General features: G+C 41.5%; 1 protein-coding gene across 5 annotated transcripts in view; it reads left to right on the top strand.

The window, feature by feature from the left end:
- The window catches only part of CDH19 (cadherin 19), a 177502-nt gene that overhangs the window by 5715 nt on the left and 145570 nt on the right, over window positions 1-26217 (top strand). The window contains exon 2 of one of the 5 annotated variants that reach the window (XM_043539919.1): window positions 17549-17631. The exons of the other annotated variants lie outside the window; for them this stretch is intronic. The gene's annotated coding sequence lies outside the window, so the exon portion shown is untranslated. The remainder of the gene's footprint in view (window positions 1-17548; window positions 17632-26217) is intronic. 5 annotated transcript variants of the gene reach the window in all.

Raw genomic sequence — 26217 nt, 5'->3', positions numbered from 1 at the left:
GTAAAGCAAATATTGAGACCTGTCAAATATATAACAGATTTGAAAGTGTTAAATATATATTTTACCTAATGCTACATACATATTTATACAAAAAGACAAAGTTTTTTTTTCAAATCAGCTCTCATAGTTGGACAATGTATTTTGTTTGTTTTATTAAAATTAGGAATAGTCAACTGTGATAAAACAACATACTTTAAACAATGACAATGTGAACAGTGAATTCAGATGAAGTATCTTAAAGATGGTTTCAACAAATTAAATGATGTTTATGTCAAGTTTAAATATTGTTGCTTCTCCACTGATCAGTGGCAGATATCCAATTTCTTCTCCAATAAGAAATTGCCCTGCAAGGCTCCAGTGATGTTGGCTCTGTGCATATTTTTAGTACAACTTGATTTACAAATATACACCACTTTTGGAATAGAGGAGGCATCAGACAGCACACAGGCAATTCTCTTTTTCCAGGCATCTTAGCCCAGCCACTAATGCCCAGTTTGCTGGGACCAGCTCTACCTGGAGAACTGACTCTAGTTCAAGAGATTAAGACAGAGAGCAGAATCCTTTGCTCCTTGCCACAGCTTCCCAAGAAAAGCTACAACACCACCACTAACAACAATATATTATTTCTTCCAAGATTAAATCCTGGCTCACATACTAAGAAGAACTTGTAAGACTATGTGTAACAGCACCGTTTGGTGAACCCTGGGTATAACAATATATATTTTTTGCTGTAACATTACTTGAGTTGCTGTCATCCCTATTGTGACTATTGATTTGCAGTATTATGTCTGTGAAAACTTTTAACATCTAGTCAGATGTCTGTATACCACAACCCTATCCAAAAAAAATCCATTGTATTTAATAATGTGCTATGTTGCCTCCACATTGAAGAAAAGGCATTGTTAGGCTACAGCTGCTAAAACTCAATTACCATAAGCTTGCCGTGAAATATAATTTTGTGAAGTCTGTATTTCTGCATTAGAAGAGACATCTTTAGTTGCAAGGGGAAGGTTTTAATTGCTTTCCCTCTGCTGACCAGGATCAGCTGATTAGTATTCAGACTAAACCTTAGCCATCTCATTCTTAGGCACTGGAAAAATAAGGAAAATGCATCATCCAGATGTCACAATAAGTGGAGGAAGAGCTAAGAGTCATTGGGCCTGATTCACACCAGCTGAGAATCAAGCCTACTCACATTCCAAATTACACAAAGTCTCCCCTATAGCGTTACCTACACATGAAAAGGAAGAGAGGTGGTAGAACAGCATCCGGCAGGTCTTCAGGGTACATGGCCAGACAAATAAAGAAAACCCTAAATGCATTATTGTTAAAAATCTCATAAATGTGGTTAGCAATGCTACATTCTCCTCAGTACAATCACAAAAAGCAAGGAACAGAGTCACTGAGGAGCAACTCCTAACCTATCATGTCCCTGTCAGATCTCTCAGCTGAGTTAGCAATATCTTGTCATCAGAAGTATAAATAGGCCAATGGCAGAGCTATTAAAGTCAATAGGAACATCTGACCTTTGACCAAATTACTGAAGTTTTTAAAACCAAAAACCAAATTTGAAACCATGAAACTGATAGGTACATAGAAATTTAGAATAATTCACACGAAGATGAAGCTACCCAATGATGGACTGTCCAGTAACATTCCCCAGAAAGGGAGGTTCAGGGTGGTAATTAATAGAGTCATTAACATTAAGTATTAGCTTATTTAGCAAGGGCATAACCCCTCTTTGTTTGAGAACAGCCTGTGTTCTGCCTTCCAGAGGGAGATGTGGTACTATGCCCACCACTTGCCTCAGTTTCCTTTTAACAGGATACTTTTAAGAACTCACTTAGTTTCCACTTACCTTCTCAGCCCAAAGTTCTTTAATTCATATTTAAATAGTACGGCAGAGGAAATATTTAGTTTATCTAAATATAATATAATATAATATAATAAAATATTTTATGTATATATTATACTCACAGCAAATAAGTTAATAACTTAGTGAAGTTGATAACATAATTTATTAACAACGTAGTAAAAGCATCCTGATTGGTTAATAACTTAGACTGGTTGATATTAAAACATTATGTGATTTAATTATTATATGCTGCAAAGAGCCACAGAAGATGCACTGAAGAGCCATTTGCAGTTTGTGAGCCACAGTCTCAGTATCACTGGTCTAGAGTCACTACGTCGTTCACTAGAATTATTAATTCTAGTGGTCTAGACTTTAGAGAAGTGTAGGGGACACTTACTTTTTGCCTCTACTACATCAGTGATCTAGAAAACATAGAAAGTCTCTCTGATTTGCAATCTGTCAGATTTGGAATGTGTTTTTTTGTTTGTTTGGTTTTTTTCCACCAGTGCAGTAGTCTCATTCCTTTCCTCTTCATTTATCAGAGATTATTTGTTTACCAAGGGATAGGGGCCATTGTGTCAACGTCGGAAGACAAAAATACATATAATCTATTTCTATTTTGGCCCTTATGCCCCTCCACAGTCTCTTCAATATTGTCCCTGAATAGCAGATGAAGAACTAAAACTAGTGATGGATGTTATCAAAGCAGTCATTGTAATTTCTATAAAAGGTGATCTAAGCCAGGTGCTGAAAAACCCAGTCACCATTTCCTTTCAATGATCACAATCAAAAGGGTTTGCCCTTCCCTTGATTAAGGTTCTATTTGGAAATTTGGCTCATTTGTTTAAAAGCTTAAGCATTCAAGCAGCTGATGTACCATAGAATAAGTTAATGTAGGTGTCCAAAGGTATTACAGAAAGTGAACAACAGGTAGGGAAATCCAGAGTGTGTAGGATTGATTGTCAGTATAGTTTTATGTGCGTGAAATGTGGTGATCTTTATTAGAATGGCACAAGGAACATCACATTGCAGTAAAATAATTTTGATGACATGGCTTGGAAATTGTAGGCCATTTATTTTCTGATTCCCAAGGTTGTTGTGGTAGACTAATGGGGAACATGCAATTAATTACTCCCATTTCAGATTTAACAAGGATTAAAAAAACAAAGGACAAGAAATAACAAAGATATGCTAAAGGAATATAAATGCAGCAGATAGTTATTATATAGGAGATGTTTCCTTAACACTGTAGAATACAATGCAAATGTTCTGAATCCTATGCATTTGATGACAATATGAGTGATTCAGACTCTGTTTAAATTTTTGCATACAAAAGAAAAATAATAAAAACAATATACTTAGTTTATTTCATGTTATGTTACTAAATACAAAATTTGTGAACAATAAAGATACACAAGCTAAACTGGATGGCATAGGTTGAACATTCTACTTAGGTTAATACAGATGTTTTAACAATGAAGTAATAAAAAAGTTATAGAAATATTTTAAATATAACCTTTTAAGGGGAACTTTATGGGCAAGTCTCTCTCTTGCCCATGAATCCTGCCTGAACATTTGCTTTGTGCATACCATATCCCGTATGCAAAGTCACCCAAAAAAAGAATGAACAAGTACCATTTTTGTCTCTGCTGTTGTGTGAACAAAGCCTAAAGTGGTATGCTTTTAACTCATATTTTGTACAAGTAGCCTGTGCTCTCTAAAAAGGGTTGACTTTTTGTTTTGGTTTGTTTTTTTTAGTCCTCTCAGGTTACTTTGTGTGACAAAGTTCCTCCTCTACCTTGGTGGGTCTTGCGCTTACTGGTGGATTTGCTCACCTTGGAGCTTCATGGCAGCCCTCAGCTTGGCCGTTTTTCTGAACCCACAGCCCAGGACGACTCCTCCTGTGTCTGACCAGGAGTTGGGAGGTTTGGGGGGAACCTGGGCCCACCCTCTACTCCGGGTTCCAACCCAGGGCCCTGTGGAATGCAACTGTTTAGAGTGTCTCCTGGAACAGCTGTGAGACAGCTACAACTCCCTGGGCTACTTCCCCATGGCCTTCTCCCAACACCTTCTTTATCCTCACCATAGGACCTTCCTCCTCGTGTCTGATAATGCTTGTACTCATCAGTCCTCCAATAGTCCACGTTCTCATTCTCAGCTCCTAGCGCCTTTTGCTCCCAGCTCCTCACACGCGCACCACAAACTGAAGTGAGCTTCTTTTTAAACCCAGGTGCCCTGATTAGCCTGTCATAATTGATTTTAACATCTTCTTGATTGGGTGCAGGTGTTCTAATCAGCCTTTCTGTCTTAATTGTCTCCAGAAGATTCCTGATTGTTCTGGAAACTTCCCTGTTACCTTACCCAGGGAAAAGGGACCTACTTAACCTGGGGCTAATATGTCTGCCTTCTATTACTCTCCTGTAGCCCTCTGGCCCGGCCCTGTCACATTTTGTTATTCCCATTTGCTCTCACTCTTGAAGAAAAGTACTGAAGTTGCAAATATTTTATAGTATATTTTAATTAGATGCTCACAATAATATTTATCTTGTGAATGAAACCCACCAAAGTATGGACCTTCATTTAAGGTAGAAACTCCTTCCTCAGTTCAGCTTCATGTGCTTGTATGTAGCAGAAGTGAGGTAGGTAAAAGAATCTCAATCTGCTGTTGGTCATTTTGAGGGATCCTAACAAAGAATTACTCCAGATCTTCCTTAAGCTTGTGTTCACAGTAACACAAGATATATTAAGAAGACACAATAATACTAACATAGACATACTGCTTACAGATTCCCTAGACAACAAGGACCTCGCAGAGGATTTGATAACATTTCTGACTCATTGATGGTGTCCACAGGACAAGTGACCAAGGAAACTTTAATATCCACGTTGGCAACACCTCAGACATAGTGGACCAAATCTTCTTGTCCCCTCAGTCCACTGATAGATTTCCAACATGTGACTTTATGTGCAACTCACATAGCTGATCAGACTCAAGACTGGATCCTTAGCCTAGAAGCAGACATCAGAAAAGGTAGGAGCAAACCCTTCTCCTGATAGAGCACTACCTCCTCAAAGCAGAGATCAAAACAAGGAAATAAAAGATTCCGCCTTTTATGGCTCACCCCCATGGAGCCAGATAAAAACCATGCCCATCTGAAGAGCTGAGAAGTGGACAATCGGTCAGATTCTATAAGGTGACACTGGCAGCTGTTACTGACACACTCATGCCGACCTGTGTGCTTCACTTCCATCATTTCCACAGAATTCCATAATTATCAGTGCCTGGCAGTTTTGAATAAAACACTGTTGGCTGAAGATGAATCCCAGTAAGACAGGGCATAGGGATGATGTTGGCGTGGGGAGAGGAAAATGTTTTGAAGACCAGAATGTTAACATCATAGAATCATAGAATATAAGGGTTGGAAGGGACCTCAGGAGGTCATCCAGTCCAACCCCCTGCTCAAAGCAGGACCAATCCCCAGCTAAATCCTCCCAGCCACGGCTTTGTCGTGCCTGACCTTAAAAACTTCTAAGGAAGGAGATTCCACCACCTCCCTAGGTAACGCATTCCAGTGTTTCACCACCCTCCTAGTGAAAAAGTTTTTCCTAATATCCAACCTAAATCTCCCCCACTGCAACTTGAGACCATTACTCTTTGTTCTGTCATCTGCTACCACTGAGAACAGTCTAGATCCATCCTCTTTGGAACCCCATTTCAGGTAGTTGAAAGCAGCTATCAAATCCCCCTCATTCTTCTCTTCCGCAGACTAAACAATTCCAGTTTCCTCAGCCTCTCCTCATAAGTCATGTGTTCCAGTCCCCTAATCATTTTTGTTGCCTTCTGCTGGACGTTTTTCAATTTTTCCACATCCTTCTTGTAGTGTGGGGCCCAAAACTGGACACAGTACTCCAGATGAGGCCTCACCGATGTTGAATAGAGGGGAAAGATCACGTCCCTCAATCTGCTGGCAATGCCCCTACTTATACATCCCAAAATGCCATTGGCCTTCTTGGCAACAAGGGCACACTGTTGACTCATATCCAGCTTCTCGTCCACTGTAACCCCTAAGTCCTTTTCTGCAGAACTGCTGCCTAGCCATTTGGTCCCTAGTCTGTAGTGGTGCATGGGATTCTTCCGTCCTAAGTGCAGGAATCTGCACTTGTCCTTGTTGAACTTCATCAGATTGCTTTTGGCCCAATCCTCCAATTTGTCTAGGTTCCTCTGTATCCTATCCCTACCCTCCAGCATATCTACCTCTCCTCCCAGTTTACTGTCATCTGCAAACTTGCTGAGGGTGCAATCCACACCATCCTCCAGATCATTTATGAAGATATTGAACAAAACCGGCCCGAGCACCGACCCTTGGGGCACTCCACCTGATACCGGCTGCCAACTAGACATGGAGCCATTGATCACTACCCGTTGAGCCCGACAATCTAGCCAGCTTTCTATCCACCTTATAGTCCATTCATCCATCCCATACTTCTTTAACTTACTGGCAAGAGTACTGTGGGAGACCATGTCAAAAGCTTTGCTAAAGTCAAGGAACAACACATCCACTGCTTTCCCCTCATCCACAGAGCCAGTTATCTCGTCATAGAAGGCAATTAGATTAGTCAGGCATGACTTGCCCTTGGTGAATCCATGCTGACTATTCCTGATCACTTTAATCTCCTCTAAGTGCTTCAGAATTGATTCCTTGAGGACCTGCTCCATGATTTTTCCAGGGACTGAGGTGAGGCTGACTGGCCTGTAGTTCCCAGGATCCTCCTACTTCCCTTTTTTAAAGATGGGCACTACATTAGCCTTTTTCCAGTCGTCCGGAACTTCCCCCGATCGCCATGAGTTTTCAAAGATAATGGACAATGGCTCTACAATCACATCCATCAACTCCTTTAGCACTCTCGGATGCAGCGCATCCGGCCCCATGCACTTGTGCACATCCAGCTTTTCTAAATAGTCCCGAACCACTTCTTTCTCCACAGGGGGCTGGTCACCTCCTCCCCATGCTGTGCTGCCCAGTGCAGTAGTCTGGGAGCTGACCTTGTTTGTGAAGACAGAGGCAAAAAAATCATTGAGTACATTAGCTTTTTCCACATCCTCTGTCACTAGGTTGCCTCCCTCATTCAGTAAGGGGCCCACACTTTCCTTGACTTTCTTCTTGTTGCTAACATACCTGAAGAAACCCTTCTTGTTACTCTTAACATCTCTTGCTAGCTGCAACTCCAGGTGTGATTTGGCCTTCCTGATTTCACTCCTGCATGCCCGAGCAATATTTTTCTACTCTTCCCTGGTCATTTGTCCAATCTTCCACTTCTTGTAAGCTTCTTTTTTGTGTTTAAGATCAGCAAGGATTTCACTGTGAAGCCAAGCTGGTCGCCTGCCATATTTACTATTCTTTCTATACATCGGGATGGTTTGTCCCTGTAACCTCAATAAGGATTCTTTAAAATACAGCCAGCTCTCCTGGACTCCTTTCCCCTTCATGTTATTCTCCCAGGGGATCCTCCCCATCAGTTCCCTGAGGGAGTCAAAGTCTGCTTTTCTGAAGTCCAGGGTCTGTATTCTGCTGCTCTCCTTTCTTCCCTGCGTCAGGATCCTGAACTCGACCATCTCATGGTCACTGCCTCCCAGGTTCCCATCCACTTTTGCTTCTCCTACTAATTCTTCCCGGTTTGTGAGCAGCAGGTCAAGAAGAGCTCTGCACCTAGTTGGTTGCTCCAGCACTTGCACCAGGAAATTGTCCCCTACACTTACCAAAAGCTTCCTGGATTGTCTGTGCATCGCTGTATTGCTCTCCCAGCAGATATCAGGGTGATTTAAGTTTCCCGTGAGAACCAGGGCCTGCGATCTAGTAACTTCCATGGGTTGCCGGAAGAAAGCCTTGTCCACCTCATCCCCCTGGTCCAGTGGTCTATAGCAGACTCCCACCATGACATCACCCTTGTTGCTCACACTTCTAAACTTAATTCAGAGACTCTCCGTTTTTTCTGCAGTTTCATACTTGAGCTCCTAGCAGTCATACTGCTCCCTTACATACAATGCAACTCCCCCACCTTTTCTGCCCTGCCTGTCCTTCCTGAATAGTTTATATCCATCCATGACAGTACTCCAGTCACGTGAGTTATCCCACCAAGTCTCTGTTATTCCAATCACATCATAATTCCTTGACTGTGCCAGGACTTCCAGTTCTCCCTGCTTGTTTCCCAGGCTTCTTGCATTTGTGTATAGGCACTTGAGATAACTCGCTGATAGTCCCTCCCCTCTCGCGCGCTCCTGCTCGTGCTTCCTCCCAGTATCCCACTTTCCCACTTACCTCAGGGCTTTGGTCTCCTTCCTCCGGTGAACCTAGTTTAAAGCCCTCCTCACTAGGTTAGCCAGCCTGCTTGCGAAGATGCTCTTCCCTCTCTTCGTTAGGTGGAGCCCGTATCTGCCTAGCACTCCTCCTTCTTGGAACACCATCCAATGGTCAAAGAATCCAAAGCCTTCTCTCCGACACCACCTGCATAGCCATTCGTTGACTTCCACGATTCGACGGTCTCTACCCAGACCTTTTCCTTCCACAGGGAGGATGGACGAGAACACCACTTGCACCTCAAACTCCTTTATCCTTCTTCCCAGAGCCACGTAGTCTGCAGTGATCCGCTCAAGGTCATTCTTGGCAGTATCTTTGGTGCCCACATGGAGAAGCAGGAAAGGGTAGCGATCCGAGGGCTTGATGAGTCTCGGCAGTCTCTCCGTCACATCGTGAATCCTAGCTCCTGGCAAGCAGCAGACTTCTCGGTTTTCCCAGTCGGGGCGGCACATAGATGACTCAGTCCCCCTGAGGAGAGAGTCCCCAACAACCACTACCTGCCTCCTTCTCTTGGGAGCGGTGGTTGTGGAACCCCCAACCCTAGGACAGTGCATCTCATGACTTCCAATCAGCGGAGTCTCCTTCTGTTCCCTTCCCTCAGATGTATCATCTAGTCCACTCTCCGCATTAGTACCTGTGGAGAGAACATGAAAACGGTTACTTACCTGTATCTATGTTGCTGGTACATGGACGCTACCCTTTCTTCTTCTGGAGGTCACATGCGCCAAAGTTCTTCACCGTCCTCCTGTCCCCACAGTGCAGCCTGCTCTGAATCTTCAGAACGTTGTGTCCGTAGAAGCATATCCTGACATCTGTCCAGGAAATCTTCAGTTTCTCTTATGCAATGCAGGGTCGATACCTGTTGCTCCAGACCTTGAACCTTCTCTTCCAATATGGAGACCAGCTTGCACATTGTACAGACAAAGTCGCTTCTGTCATGTGGAAGAAAGACAAACATGGCACATCCAGTGCAGGTCACAACAGCTGAACACTCCCCATCCATATTACCTTCCTTCTACGAGCTTCCTCAGGAGTTGTAGTAACTACTCAGAGAAGCCGGCAAGATGTAAGCCTCAGTGGGCTCTCCCCAGGTGAACTCCCAGGCAAACTTCCTCTGTTAGCCTCTCTGCTGTTCGCAGCTGACTGGCTTTTTATAACAGTCAGGCCCACTCAAGGCTCACCTGGAACAAAGCACTCCCAATTCACACTTTTCAAACAACCAATCAAGCACATGGTCAAACTGTCAAACTGTCCCCACAACAGACACTCAGATCAAGAGTCTGTCACCAAGTTGTCAAATTGCTCTTCCCTTGGAGTCCCTTTCGGACTTCTCACAATTGCTGGAATCTCAACTACCTCCAGCTGTGAAAAACACCTTATTCCACGTGAGACTGGTTAAAAGACTGAGCCTCATCCTCTCAGATAATTACTTTGTCACTGTGGTCCACACTTTTTGACCCCCAAGCTGATTACTGCACCATATTATCCAATGGAACGTGCACTTCAACTTTACAAAAGCCTCAGTCAGTCCAGAATGCAGCAGCCTCCCTCCTCCAAAAATTCTAGCAGTTCAGAGAATCTCATTCTGGTGATCTGCTCATGACAATGTGACACAGAAAATAATGTCAATTTCAAAATTGTGATCCTAATTTTCAGGACACTCCATAGAACTGGTCATGGGCATTTCAGACAACACATCTCTGTAGGTGACAATAATCTCTCTCTCAACAGCCCTGTTCCTCAGGAATTAAGACATTAACAACCTCAAGGGTGAAGCTTGGGGGAGTGGGAGATAGGGCTTTCTAATCCACTGGAGATTATGATCACATGAATTAGAATTAAGAGGAAGAGGAGCATAAAGCAATGGAGACAAGAGAGAAGAGAGAAGGAGGAAATAAAACTAAACCAAAAATAACCAGAAAAATTTAGAACCAAAAATTAGTCTGACTACCTCAGGGTAAGTGAGAAGGAAAATCAGACCATTGGCTAATTGTACATTTTTGGCTTCCAACTCTTTAGGAAGTGTTCAAATTTTACAGTAATTGGTGCCATTTCAAAAATGCATGTGGGAGACAGAGAAAGAGAGAGATTTGAGTTTAGAACCAAATCCATATCTTATATTAAACTAATAGAATCAGGTTCAGTGTTTCAAAAGTACTTATAGGTTATAATCTGCAAAGAATTATATTAATGAGGACAGGACTGACCAGATAAGAGATATACGTTTTTAGTCATAGAACAATGAAATGTTACTTACAGGACTTTAAACAAAAGTAAATTAAATATGATCAAGCTAACAAATAGAGACATACATTTTCCTCACTCAGAACTTCCCCCCACAATCAAAATATATTTCAGTTCACATTGTGGTAAAACCAAAATACAATAACAATCTGCTGTGTTTTATATTTAATGTCATTTTGTTCATTCATTTTCAGTTTTCCTTTACACTGTATTGTAGAGAAAATCTTGAAATGTCCCTATATAACAAGTATGTGTCTAGAGACATATAGCTATGTCATGTAAGTGAAAGAAATACGAAACAACCGACTGCCATAGATAATACTCCTATGCTTTTTGGATCATAATTTCAGTTAAGCAAAAAGGCAGATTTTGTTTACAAGTATGCTTTGACATTTGAGTTCAGTTATCACCATGGTAGAATACTAACCTATTAGGTCATTTACATCATCTAAATGGGTGTCTGAGTAATACAACATTCAAAGAGTAATTGAGAACAGAATAGTGATTGTATCCCATCAAACCAGGCTTTATAATCAAGTAAATAATACTTGGAATGTAGGAATAGGCCAGTTAGATAGAATGTCTGATTGGCTGATATTTAGACTAGGAATTTGGATTGAAATTTGACAAGAACACTGGAGAGAAGAAAATGAAAAAAAAATATAAAGATTTCTTTCAAAAAGAATTGCATGTATAGCTAAATATAGCTATAGTTTGAGTCTGAAAAGGTATTCTCTGTGAAATTGATGGTTGAAGACTGAAGTCTAGAGATCTGACAATTCAGGTGTGGTAGAGCATCGGCATCTGGCACTGCAATTATCTGCATATCTTCCACTTACAAATACTGTCTTTATTTATTCAGATTAGTCTTATATCAAATCCATGGCTCTGGGCTCCTTTGCCATGCAGATAACAAATAGCAAAGATAGAAAGTAAAACTTGACCAAACCAGAAGCACTTCTTTCTCCCGTACTACTGAACATGATTTGATCCAGTCATATGACTAATATAGCTTAAAACAACACACACTTTCCAACAAGATACACATTCCACTCTCAGTTGCCTCAGTCCTTTGCCGATGACCATTCAAAGAGCTGGTCTTAGCAATGTGCCTGAAAAGTCAACAAATTGGGTCTATTTCTGACCTTGTGGGAGGTAGGAGGCCATTACAGAGAATGTTCTGCCAGAAGCTCCCTCACATTTGTAGTGAAGAAGAAGATCAAGAGTCTCTGCTCCTTGAATACCCAACTCAAGTTCACAAGTTTCACGATGTCACAATATACCGCAGCAGGCAGTGTCATACCGTTACACACTTAACATTGCCTGTTCCTCTAGATTTCCTTATTAGAATCATTTCTATACTTCAAGAGCTTTCTATCGTTGATTAGCTACCTATTCAGATGAAAATGGCTCAGCTGGTCCAATCTGTAAAATATGCATTCATTTAATGAGGAACCCGGCATTGGAGGTATGTGGAATCTGTTACATACTAAGCGAGGCTTTGTTATCGGAATATTGCAGAAAGCAGAATGTGCGTTAGCAAATTATTGTTATTCACAACACCAACTTTAATCTCCGTCTCATGAGTCATAAAATACCAGATAATCAAAATAAGAAAAAAAAGTCCCAGCCAGGGTTGGATAAGATGCTGCTGGAGTTCTAATGTCCTCACTTTCAATATAGCTGGGAAGTTTCTCAAGAATTATAAATCCATGTTTTTGTAAATGAAATAGGCCATGAGGTAAACCGAAGAGTAGAACTGCAGTTAATTTTTTTTAGCTATACAAAACAGAGAAGCCTTTGGAAGAAGAAACAAAAGTAGTCTGCTGTTCAGGTGATTCAAGATGGTTTAAATAAGTGTTAACACAAGACTTCAGTCAGAACTCAGACTAGAGCTGCACCCTTTTGTGGAGTTGGGCTTGTTAAGGAGAGGGTGGAAAACCTTTTAATTAAATTATGCACATATCTTTGAACTTCTTGCATTAGGTCAATATCCTAAAGAGAAAGAGGACTCGATCCTGTACTCTGGCCCTGATTCAGCAAAGCATTCTCTCATGAGTTTAAATTGAAGCAAATAGATAGTGCCATTGAACTCAATGAGACTATGTACGTGCTTAAAGGTAAACTCATGCTAAAATACATTGTTGGATCAGGGCCGGACCACTGAACACCTAGGAAGTTCATAAAAAGAAAAGGAGTACTTGTGGCACCTTAGAGACTAACCAATTTATTTGAGCATAAGCTTTCGTGAGCTACAGCTCACTTCATCGGATGCATACTGTGGAAAGTGTAGAAGATCTTTTTATATACACACAAAGCATGAAAAATACCTCCTCCCACCCCACTCTCCTGCTGGTAATAGCTTATCTAAAGTGACCACTCTCCTTACAATGTGTATGATAATCAAGGTGGACCATTTCCAGCACAAATCCAGGGTTTAACAAGAAGGTCTGAGGGGGGGGGGGTAGGAAAAAACAAGGGGAAATAGGTTACCTTGCATAATGACTTAGCCACTCCCAGTCTCTATTCAAGCTGAAGTTAATTGTGTCCAATTTGCAAATGAATTCCAATTCAACAGTTTCTCGCTGGAGTCTGGATTTGAAGTTTTTTTGTTGTAATATAGCAACTTTCATGTCTGTAATCGCGTGACCAGAGAGATTGAAGTGTTCTCTGACTGGTTTATGAATGTTATAATTCTTGACATCTGATTTGTGTCCATTTATTCTTTTACATAGAGACTGTCCAGTTTGACCAATGTACATGGCAGAGGGGCATTGCTGGCACACGATGGCATATATCACATTGGTGGATGTGCAGGTGAACGAGCCTCTGATAGTGTGGCTGATGTTATTAGGCCCTGTGATGGTGTCCCCTGAATAGATATGTGGGCACAGTTGGCAACGGGCTTTGTTGCAAGGATAGGTTCCTGGGTTAGTGGTTCTGTTGTGTGGTATGTGGTTGCTGGTGAGTATTCGCTTCAGGTTGGGGGGCTGTCTGTAGGGAAGGACTGGCCTGTCTCCCAAGATTTGTGAGAGTGTTGGGTCATCCTTCAGGATAGGTTGTAGATCCTTAATAATGTGTTGGAGGGGTTTTAGTTGGGGGCCGAAGGTGATGGCTAGTGGCGTTCTGTTATTTTCTTTGTTAGGCCTGTCCTGTAGTAGGTGACTTCTGGGAACTCTTCTGGCTCTATCAATCTGTTTCTTCACTTCCGTAGGTGGGTATTGTAGTTGTAAGAATGCTTGATAGAGATCTTGTAGGTGTTTGTCTCTGTCTGAGGGGTTGGAGCAAATGTGGTTGTATCGCAGAGCTTGGCTGTAGACGATGGATCGTGTGTTGTGGTCAGGGTCAAGCTCTGCGATACAACCGCATTTGCTCCAACTGTGCCCACATATCTATTCAGGGGACACCATTACAGGGCCTAATAACATCAGCCACACTATCAGAGGCTCGTTCACCTGCACATCCACCAATGTGATATATGCCATCATGTGCCAGCAATGCCCCTCTGCCATGTACATTGGTCAAACTGGACAGTCTCTACGTAAAAGAATAAATGGACACAAATCAGATGTCAAGAATTATAACATTCATAAACCAGTCGGAGAACACTTCAATCTCTCTGGTCACGCGCTTACAGACATGAAAGTTGCTATATTACAACAAAAAAACTTCAAATCCAGACTCCAGCGAGAAACTGTTGAATTGGAATTCATTTGCAAATTGGATACAATTAACTTCAGCTTGAATAGAGACTGGGAGTGGTTAAGTCATTATGCAAGGTAACCTATTTCCCCTTGTTTTTTCCTACCCCCCCCCTCAGACCTTCTTGTTAAACCCTGGATTTGTGCTGGAAATGGCCCACCTTGATTATCATACACATTGTAAGGAGAGTGGTCACTTTAGATAAGCTATTACCAGCAGGAGAGTGGGTTTGTGTGTGGGGGCGGGGTGGGGGGGGGGAGAAAACCTGGATTTGTGCTGGAAATGGCCCAACTTGATTATCATACACATTGTAAGAAGAGTGATCACTTTAGATAAGCTATTACCAGCAGGAGAGTGGGGTGGGAGGATGTATTTTTTCATGCTTTGTGTGTATATAAAAAGATCTTCTACACTTTCCACAGTATGCATCCGATGAAGTGAGCTGTAGCTCACAAAAGCTTATGCTCAAATAAATTGGTAGATTCTAAGGTGCCACAAGTACTCCTTTTCTTTTTGCGAATACAGACTAACACGGCTGTTACTCTGAAACCTAGGAATTTCATGCATGTGCTGAGAGGGAAGTTTTTCTCCCACTGTTCTAGACAGACAGAATAAAGAGCATTCTGTTTCCTTTCAGGAAGCTCTGATATCCACATCAAATAGGTTGAGCTGCTCAGATAAATGACCCTTACATGTTGGGATGCCGACTCAAAATAAGCCTTGTGAGCTTTTCCCATCCTTTTACACAGTGACTGTGCTGAACTGGTACAACTGGCACTGAAATATTTAGTGAAACTGTGACAGACTAGAGAGACAGGCTGACAGCGTTTCCTGCCTTTGTTTGCCAAGTGTCCCACTTGATTGTAACTTTGGCCTCTGTGAACAACTCCCTTAACTTAAAGGGCCAAGAAGCCCAGAGGATTAAGTGTGCATGGAAACTCTCAAATGAAATACAAAAAATGGCAACCAGACAATTCAGTCTATATAACTGGATCTGACTAATTTATGTTTGTTCTTCTGGGCCTGCTCTGACCCTCACTGAAATCAACACTAAAAACTCACTGTAATTAAATGACAGTAGGCTCAGTAAGGGGACCGTATTTTCAAAAGCAAATGCCCAGAGTTTTATTGGCAACATGGTTAAAGGTTACAAGATACTCAAGCACTCAACTTTCTGGTTGGCTCCAATTGGGATGGAAAAGCTGCACCTGGATCAGTGGAGAAGAAATGAAGAAAGGGTGAGCTGTGTTCCTTTCCCCCGCGGCCCTCAAAGAGGGAAGACAAGGAGAGACAGAGAGAGCACAAGTGCCCACTCCCTGCATTCACACTCCTCAAGCACCTTAAGGGGCCAGAGCGGAAGTCTTGAACAAGTTTTTGCATTAGCTAGACTGGTTTGCCAACGCATAAACCTCATATAAAACCTGACAAGCTTCATCCTCATACTATGGTTAGAACAAAACACACACTCAATACATAGTGACAGTGAAACGAGGCTGTACAAGGCACTTTGTATCAAGATAGCAATATGACTTGCACAGACATTTTGTCATTATAAAACTCTTTATATCTTGACTGATGAAATGTCAGCCAGGACACTTTAGGCATCCTGCATATAAATATTTTTGGAACTTCAGATGAAGACCCATGAGTCTCCCAGTAAAAACTGGTTCATATGTTTTCTTTAAGGCTGAAACTCTTGTTTAAATATAATATACAATCCACAGGATAAGGTACCATCTTTTATGGGAAATAAAGACCCCAATGCACTTTTCAGCTAATAGGTATTACTGAAGCAATGGGCAACAGTGGCAAAAATATGCTACAGAGCACCCTGCAGTAAGATCAAACTAAACTGATAAATTCTATCAGAGGCTAGTGAACATAAGACATTTTTGAAGTATAAAATACCCATTAAGCTCAGCATGCATATTTTTTATGGTTTACCTTATTCCCATGGTTCAACTTCTCACCTTTTCATCATATCCATCAATCACTTCCTTGTTTAGAAATAATTCTATGCTAGGAGTCTCTTGAACTCATTTATACGCTTTCCTTTATTCACATGTACTTGTATCTTACTCTATGGATTTATTACACTTTGTATGAACCAGTTCTGTTCCAGTTCTCTATTTGTTCCTAGTGTATAAAATTAGAAAATGTTCCCAACTTGCTGAATTCTTTCACCAATGCATATTAAGTTTTATCAGTGACATTCATAAATTGGAAAACTAGATTTGAACCCATCTCTTGGGACTTGATGACACGTTTTTAGCCATGCTGACAGAGCTCATATGTTCTCTTCAAACAATTCATAACATAGTAATATTTCGAAGCAGGAAAATGTTTTTTTCCCCCACATCTGTATCCACATGGACACATATTTTAAACTATTAAATACATACACAGATTAATAATAAACCCAAATCATGTTCTACTTGAGCTTGATATAAGGGGTATTGATATGTGCTCAAAACACATAGGTCTAGATTTTCTGCTCCTACTGTCTGCCGACTTTCCATTTCAACTGGGTGCAGCAGAGAGGGATGATAACCAGAACGACAGTTGAAGTTCCCAGATTCCATGTCTGGTTCTATGCCAACAGTGGTCTCTTTGGACTTTGAGCAGCCTGGGCACTGCCCTAAGCTTTGCCAGTTGGTAGTAGTCACCCGCAGCACACTTTGGTTACACCCCCTTTATGCTACCCGCACCGGGGGTGCAGTTAAGGGTGGTGCTGGTTGCATGCATGCTGACTGAGCACTGCAGTGTGCAAAGGGAATCCCCATTTAGGGAGATGCAGCCAGTTTCTGTTCTCTGTGCACCACCCTGGTGGTAAAAGAGAGAGGAGAGTGTGAGAGAATATCCCTAATGCACTGTATATTAAAATAGGATTATAGCTGTATTTCAGAGTAATTTTTTTCCCTCAAATAAGACACTGCTCCTGTAAATGCTTACATGTGTTTAAAATAAGACTGCTCATGATTGAAAAGTTAATCAGGCATATGCACAAGTGTTTGCAGGATTGGGACCTAATTAGCTTGTTACTTAAACTGTGAAAGAAATGCAGGGTTGGGTTTATTTTGAAAATGGATTTTATTTTATTCCATTGATTGATAACAATGGGCTGAGTAGGCTTTACTTGATGGAAAGATTTTTATCGGTAGGACTTTGGTTTGTATTTGACTCAGGTAGACATGGTCTGAAATTTGCTTAAATCCGGTGGCTGTTTAGTAGGATATAAAAAATTAGATGATGGTGACAGTACATTTCCTGGGAGACAAGGTTCTCATCAGCAAAGCCACCTTCAAAACAAGCACACTTTGGCAGCTTCATCAAAGGGGCCAAGGATTAAATGGGTTTAGAATAAGAACTATTCTCTCTCTCTTTTTCCTAGAGATGGATAGACATCTTTGCTCCGTCTCTTCAATTGCACAAAGCAGACCTCAGCTGCAACCAGAGGCTTGTCTTCACTGTAATGTGAGCTCGTGTTACCTACACTCAAGTTAACTGTTTGTGAGTTAGCCTAGCTCAAGAGAGATTGGTCAAACAACTAGGGTTACCAACTCTCCAGGATTGTCCTGGAGTCTCCAGAAATTAAAGATTAATCTTCGATTAAAGATAATGTCATGTGATGAAACCTCCCGGAATTCATTCAACCAAAGTTGACAACCCTACAAACAACACTCAAAGTGCACAGAGTGATTAGATTAGCACCACAGAGTAGCTGAGTCCCCACTGTATTACTAGCTGCAGCATCAGCCGCACTCATGCTTTAATCCATACCTTCTAATAGGCTGGCTAGCTCGAGTAACTCAAGCTACAGATATACAAGTGTGGATAGGAATTGGGGCTGGGGCCAACACTTGAGCCAAAGTGAAGATAAGCCCTAAGCACTGATCCCCAAGTGTTCAGTTTTTGAGAGTCTAGAGAGACGCAAACAAAATAAAACTGTGACATGTGTGAAAACTATGTCCCATTTGAAAAGAAACCGAAAGGTTCTCTCTTTCTTTAGTTGTTTCATGACAGAAAGGGAGCTTTCCTAACTCAGTCTCTCTCTTTCTGGGTTTGGTACTGATGTTAGCAATGCTGTAAGCTCAATGGAACAACTTAGATAAAAAGTTTTATAGAAAACTAAAGGATGTCAATTTTTCATCAGTATTTGGGGGATACAGTGCAGTCTGCATTCATTGTTTTGGATTCAGAGATCAAATGTAAGAAAAACTTGGGCCTTCCCTTTCTGGTATGTATGGACTTAAAAAAATGGGGGACATAGGATCCAATATTTCAGAACCGATCAGCTCTCTAACTAGTCTGTTATGCAGGAGTAGCCTATACAGGGAGCAGGAAAGAAAGGGCAAAAAGAAACAGTGATGTATGTGACATTCAAAAAGAGTTAAGCAGCTCTCAAGGATGGGGTGGAGTCTGTGACTCTACCCCTCAGAAAAGGAAACATCAAGCTTGATGGCTGTACCACCTATATATTTTTATCGCCATGTCAGGGAGCTTCCCTTCTTAATCTTTCATGCTGTGACTGTGGATGCTACTGTGGACGCAGGACCTAGCCGGGCAACAGGGTTCCTAAAGCTCCTCACCACATACATGCTTTGTAATGTGCCTGGAAGGTCGGGGGCGGGGCAGGGAATTTCAAAGGGGAGAGTTGTTGTAGAGAATAATCTGCCAGCAGCCAAGTCAACATGCTTCTATTGAGAAATGAACTCTGCAAACAAAATACTGTGCACCTGGTTGACTGGACACTACACGAGTGTCGGATTTTAGTGGAATTACACTGGCATGAAACTGGAACAATGCAATTATGAATCAGGCCCAGTACTCACAAAATGAGAAGGGACTTATCCTTTTCTCATATTATTATCTATCCCTTCCTAATGCAGTAGAAATGTTATGTGCTTTTTTCACCACTTCTGTGCAGTAAGCAGCTGTACACACTGATGCACGGCTCTCTTTTTCTACCAGGTTGGAAACTAAAGGTATGTCTCCACAGCAGCTGGGACTGTGCTTTCCAGCCTAGGTAGACAGATATGCACTACTCTGCTTGAGCTAGCATGCGAAAAATAGCAGTGTAGCCATAGCACCCTGGGCAGCAGCTCAGGGTATCCATCTGAATACATAGCCAGGGGGTCGAGCAGATCTGTGCTTGGTGGCCAGCCCAAGCTGCTGCCTGTGCTATCCCAGCCACACTGCTATTCTCAGTGCACTAAATTGACCAGCCCTAGTGCACGTCTGTACCAGTGCTGGGCAGCACACTATCAGCTGCTGTGGAGACATACCACAATTCTTAGACTATCCATTTTTAGGAGTAGCTTATTTTTCCCCCTTCCGAGGTATAATACTTTGCACTTGACGACAATGAATATCATCTGCTATCGTGTTCTTAGATACCTGTTTTAGATAGGTACTTTAGCAGTACCATACCGTTACCCTTGTGTGGACATTCTGAATATTTTTCTGTTATCTGATGATGTTGCATTTTACTCTTCACCCGTGCTGTATTCCCTCTCTCTTCCTCTTATTTCTATATGTGACAACCTTCTGACAACCTAATGACCTCCCTCTATTTAAACCTTCCCAGACAGAATCCTGAACATCATGACTTTTGTCCTTGACAGGCTCATAGAACTCTTTCCAACTTTCATCTTCACCCTGTAGCACCAACGGACCCTTCTGCATTCTCTTTGTTCTTATTGATATACTTGTAGGGTGACCAGAAGTCCTGATTTTCTAGGGACAGTCCCAGTTTTAGGGTCTTTTTCTTATATTACGCCCCACCCCCTGTCCTGATTTTTTGCAGTTGCTGTCTGGTCACCCTATATACTTGCTAGGTAGAGCAACTGTAGCTGCCTCTTGGCTACATTCTTTGAATTTATGTTTCTCACATACCTGGGTTTTCCATGTTAGAAGTTTCCCACTGTGCATTGTGTATCAGAGCACAGTCTTTACACTGGGTAGCACTTTGGGCCCAGTAGCAAGTCTGTCATAGATGTTGAATCTTGCAGTTTTACCAAAAAAGATAGGTGGCTCTGGGAGATTCTAGCATTATATAATCTGTCTCTAAAAAGGTTTAGTCTGATTGGGAACATGACTGAGTTTCAGACTGGTTCTTAGTAAAAGCAAATTGTTTTGCTCATTCCTCAGTAAAACCATAGGAATGCACAGGGCTTCCCTAGGGCTTGATAGAAGTCAATGGAAAGATTTCAAGTGACATCCATGAGTTTTGGATCAAGCCTTTAGCCTTTATCCTTCCTCCAGGAATACCTCTTATGTTTCCAGCAAAAAAGAAGAAAAACACTCCCTTTCTTAATTGCCACTGTAGGGTGTGTCCGTGGCATCTGTTGCAATTCATGAAGAAGTATAGGTGAAAGAAGTTACAAAATTACACTTCAGCAAAGGATGCAAAGGTATTTAAAAAGAAGTGAGTGAAAACAGGGACCCTTACAATTAATTTATCAAAGTGTTTGCCATTCCAATTCAAGGCAAATTAAATAATATTGAGCAAAAGAAAGTTAATCTGTATCTAGAACATTTTAATAAATAGTTTTAAAAAATAAGCACAGATGAGTTGGCTCTAGCCAACTCTTGTTTATCTTCCATCTCTGTCTGTCTTTGATGGATGTTGTTCATGCTCTTTTGTTTACGGTAATAAACAGGTTTTTAATTTTCATATCTTCTATCTCTCTAGTGCCGATCCGTGATGGATGATGTGACAAAAGATTCCTCAGTAAATTCTGAATGCTAAATAAATTAGTAATGTAAGAAGTGGTGCTGCATTCACCTTTGACAGCATTACAATTACTGCTGCTCTCCTTGTTCCTATCATTTGCTCAGCCTGTGTCAATAATATTAATTCAGCACAGGGCTGATTTACAAAAGATACATAGTTCTCTTCAGTAATGATGCACAATATTATATAGTACTATCTAAGCTGCAGCGTTTGGGTTTATTATTGCAGAGAAATTACTTGTGAGCAACCAATAGTACCACCAGCTGTTTCTAAATGCCTGCCCATCTTAGTGTATGCATCTTCCATGATCCCTTCAATATACTTTAAAAAAAGAAAAGGAGTACTTATGGCACCTTAGAGACTAACCAATTTATTTGAGCGTAAGCTTTCGTGAGCTACAGTTCACTTCATCGGATGCATCCGATGAAGTGAGCTGTAGCTCACGAAAGCTTATGCTCAAATAAATTGGTTAGTCTCTAAGGTGCCACAAGTACTCCTTTTCTTTTTGCGAATACAGACTAACACGGCTGCTACTCTGAAACCTGTCCATATACTTTCACTTCCTCACAGAGTGACATGTCCTACACTTTGGCAAATGTTGCTCTAAGGTTTATGGGTGTTTGGATACAGGGTTTGGTTGTTTTGGTTTAATGTTTAGTTAGGATTCTTTGTCTGTTTTAATACAGGGGAGCCAAGATTCAGTTGTTAGATGTTCCTTGAATGTTGCCAAAGTGCTCGTACCAGAAATGGAGGTGATAAGACTCAAACCATCCTTTGGCTTTTCGGTGTGAAAAGTGTTTTCTTTTAGAAGTAATGCTTCTTTGAGAAAGGACAATGAAACCTTTTATACTGTAATCTGAAGAGTTGATTTACCTCTCATCATCACTAGTTTAATGTCTAGTTTCACCTGAACCAGAGCTGTGTTTGGCACAAAAGAATGGGAAGAAAGAACCTCTTATGCCTCCCTAGTTCTTAGGGATAGCCTCAGCACAGATGCTACTTAGTACAAAAGTCACAGTCTGTTCTTAAAGAGATGAAAGGGTTATATTCACTGAATATATCTTTCGTTGCAAGTAGGTCAAGCAGGTCAAGTAATGAACATCCACGTCTTTTTCCTCTTTCCCTTGGAGCCCCAGCTTATCACTCTTGCAACACACCATGGGCCTGAACCTAAGTCTCAGAGTGCTGCTTACCAAACCACAAGGCCAATCATCACAGCTGGATCTTTCTAGTCATTGCTGGTCCCACATGATCGTTTTCAGTACTAGTGAGGAGATGAAGGACACTGTGTCCCAGAGCACTTTTATACGCTCCAGATTCAATGGAAAATAATAATCATCATCATAATACATAACAAACAAAAACCTTTGTTCCACTATAATTCTAGGGATATGGGATAGTCTATTTCTCAGAGATTCAAAATGCAGTACCATATTGCTGGCATAGCAGGTGGCTTCCTTAACACTACTAAACTAGAACACCAGAGCCAAACACGAAGGAAGATAAGTGTAAAAGTACTATGTCAGGACAATATAAATTGTGAGGTACATGGTAGGAAGTAAAACAAGTTATCATCAGTACCTCAGACCCATATTTTAGCTGGGATGTCTGCATCTTAAAATTAAAGTCTAACTTGAAAGTCACTGTAAATACCAAAAAAAAAAAAAAAGAAGAAGCAGCAGCTCAGAGTGGAGAAGAATGAAAATCAGGCAATACAGTAACAGGGAAAAAATTACAAGGTAAAAATGTGGCAGTTTACCATTCCTTTTCTGTACCAGAGAGAATAATGGAGGGTGTTTGGGGGAACGAGAGGGAAGTATTCAAAATGCACCTGCACCATACTAGGTTTTGTAATATAGTTCTGGAATGAAAGGAGATAAAACCTATCCACTTATTATGATGATTCTCAGATCTAACTGTGTTAGGAATACAGTTCTGCTATCTAATCATGCTTCTAGTCTTCTTTATCTCAGCACCAAGATTAGGAGGAAACAAGTTAGATGTGACAAACCACAGCACAGTTCACTCCTACCTGCTCCTTGTTTTTATAGATTTAGTCAACAAAAACAAGTTGTGAAAATCTGTAAAACATTATGATGAAAATGATGCTCTTATCTGCTAAAAACAGAATTCCTAGAGGAGGCTCAAGTCTGTGAAAAATGGTCCCTTAAAGGGACAATGTCATTGATGTGAAACAACCTCTCTCAACTAAGACATGTCAGATTGCTAGCACTGGACATCAGTGGGAATATGACTGCATGAAAAAAGTTTAAACTAACTGCAGGGAAACAGTCAGACTTCAGATGTCCCCAGCTTTATTTGAACAGGTAGATTTGAGAAGAGGGACAAAAAGCTTTGAAAAAAAGATTTGTAAGATTCCTCTGAACCTGGAAGGGTTTTGCTTGTTATTGTTTTCAAGTGCTTGAATTGTGCATGCCGCAGCTGCCTGTGCAGCATGCTTCCTCTACAGTACGCTTCCAGCTATTTAAAATTATGATATGCAAAACTGAAACGAGTAATTGTGTTTACAGGTGAACATACTAAAAGAGTTCTTTTAATCTAAGAAGCATAGGCATACTGCTACACCAGCGTACAGCCCCATTGAAGTCCGCGAGATTCTTCCAGACTTCATTAGTCCATCTGTGCACTGCACCATTGTAGGACTGATGCCTAACTTTGGATGGGATCAGTCTAATTGAAGCACAGGTTCGTAGTAAGGAAAAATAGCTACCGCCTGTGAGATATTTGATGACTTCGATAAATATGTTAGTCTTCAGCTCAGTTCACTTCACCCCCCCCAACCCCCCCCAAAAATTCTTAGTTTGCATGATTTTTGGTTGTGGCTATTAAATTTAATGTAGTATTTTCAATATTCCCTGATATTTCCCATTATTAATATAATCTCAGTAGGACTTAGAAGCCCTAAACAAGATCTAACTTCATTGCACGTGGCACTGTACAAATATAGTAAGTGACAGTCCCTGCCCTTAAGAGCTTGCAAACTAAATAGACATGAAAGACGAAGGGTAGGAGATAGAAAGCATTTATTATCCACATTCTACTGATGGGGAACTGAAGGACAGAGAGAATAAGTGACATGCCATAGAGAAAAGGAGTACTTGTGGCACCTTAGAGACTAACCAATTTATTTGAGCATAAGCTTTCGTGAGCTACAGCTCACTTCATCGGATGCATACTGTGGAAAGTGTAGAAGATCTTTTTATATACACACAAAGCATGAAAAAATACCTCCTCCCACCCCACTCTCCTGCTGGTAATAGCTTATCTAAAGTGACCACTCTCCTTACAATGTGTATGATAATCAAGGTGGGCCATTTCCAGCACAAATCCAGGGTTTAACACGAACATCGGGGGGGGGGGGGGAGTAGGAAAAAACAAGGGGAAATAGGTTACCTTGCATAATGACTTAGCCACACCCAGCCTCTATTCAAGCCGAAGTTAATTGTATCCAATTTGCAAATGAATTCCAATTCAACAGTTTCTCGCTGGAGTCTGGATTTGAAGTTTTTTTGTTGTAATATTGCGACCTTTACGTCTGAGATGGCGTGACCAGAGAGATTGAAGTGTTCTTGACTGGTTTATGAATGTTATAATTCTTGACATCTGATTTGTGTCCATTTATTCTTTTACGTAGAGACTGTCCAGTTTGACCAATGTACATGGCAGAGGGGCATTGCTGGCACATGATGGTATATATCACATTGGTGGATGTGCAGGTGAACGAGCCTCTGATAGTGTGGCTGATGTTATTAGGCCCTGTAATGGTGTCCCCTGAATAGATATGTGGGCACAGTTGGCAACGGGCTTTGTTGCAAGGATAGATTCCTGGGTTAGTGGTTCTGTTGTGTGGTATGTGATTGCTGGTGAGTATTTGCTTCAGGATGGGGGGCTGTCTGTAGGCAAAGACTGGCATGTCTCCCAAGATTTGTGAAAGTGTTGGGTCATCCTTCAGGATAGGTTGTAGATCCCTAATAATGCGTTGGAGGGGTTTTAGTTGGGGGCTGAAGGTGACGGCTAGTAGCGTTCTGTTATTTTCTTTGTTAGGCCTGTCCTGTAGTAGGTGACTTCTGGGAACTCTTCTGGCTCTATCAATCTGTTTCTTCACTTCCGCAGGTGGGTATTGTAGTTGTAAGAATGCTTGATAGAGATCTTGTAGGTGTTTGTCTCTGTCTGAGGGGTTGGAGCAAATGCGGTTGTATCGCAGAGCTTGGCTGTATACGATGGATCGTGTGGTGTGGTCAGGGTCAAGCTCTGCAGTTTAGTCACAGCAGAAGCTCAAATGCCACAGAAAATGAACTACCCTTGCAGTGCTAGAAGTTAGCCCTACAGGTCAGGATTAAAGCACGTTGGATGTTCAGTATGTGATTCATCTCTGCTGCTCACTTTGTCCTTGCTTTGTAAATAAATAGAGAACTGAAGTTTACATGGTTTTCAATATGGCACCAATCACGAGCACCAAAATCACTTACAAAAACAGAATCAAGCCATATTCACAAGTAACATATAACAGATTATAGAAGCCCATTCATTTGCTTTGAAAAAAATCTACCTTATCTTTGTCCCATTAGATGAACCGTGCACAATGGAACTTAGGGTACCTTGACACTTAGCCCTGGTGTACACTAGGACTTTAGGTCGAATTTAGCAGCTTTAAATCGATGTAAACCTGCACCTGTCCACACGATGAAGCCGTTTATTTTGACGTAAAGGGCTCTTAAAATCGATTTCCTTACTCCACCCCGACAAGTGGATTAGCGCTTAAATCGGCCTTGCTGGGTCGAATTTGGGGTACTGTGGACACAATTTGACGGTATTGGCCTCCGGGAGCTATCCCAGAGTGCTCCATTGTGACTGCTCTGGACAGCACTCTCAACTCAGATGCACGATTGTTTGCCGTTGCTCTGACGCAGGGAGGGGCGACTGACGACACAGCTTACAGGGCTGGCTTACAGGGAGCTAAAATCAACAAAGGGGGTGGCTTTACATCAAGGAGTATTTCAGGCAGGACTTCACGGAGGGTTCCAATAAGAAATGGTGCACCTAAGTTATTGTTCTTATTGGAACAAGGAGGTTAGTCTGGCCTCTGATTGATACATGGCTAGATTTACCTCGCTGCACCTTCTCTGTGAGTGACTGCAGTGTGACCTAGAGGAATGAGTCCCCTAGACGGGAGGCGGGTTTGCAAATGAGTACAAAACAAATCTGGTCTATTTCTTGTTTTGATCCACTCCATCTATCTTTTACATCTTTGGCTGGCAGCAGACGGTGCAGAAGGACTGCATGCCATCCACATCTCATGGCTG

This window comes from Chelonia mydas, chromosome 2 (genome assembly GCF_015237465.2).
Source record: "Chelonia mydas isolate rCheMyd1 chromosome 2, rCheMyd1.pri.v2, whole genome shotgun sequence".
Lineage (NCBI taxonomy): Eukaryota > Metazoa > Chordata > Testudines > Cheloniidae > Chelonia > Chelonia mydas.
This window is presented reverse-complemented; position numbering and strand designations above follow the sequence as displayed.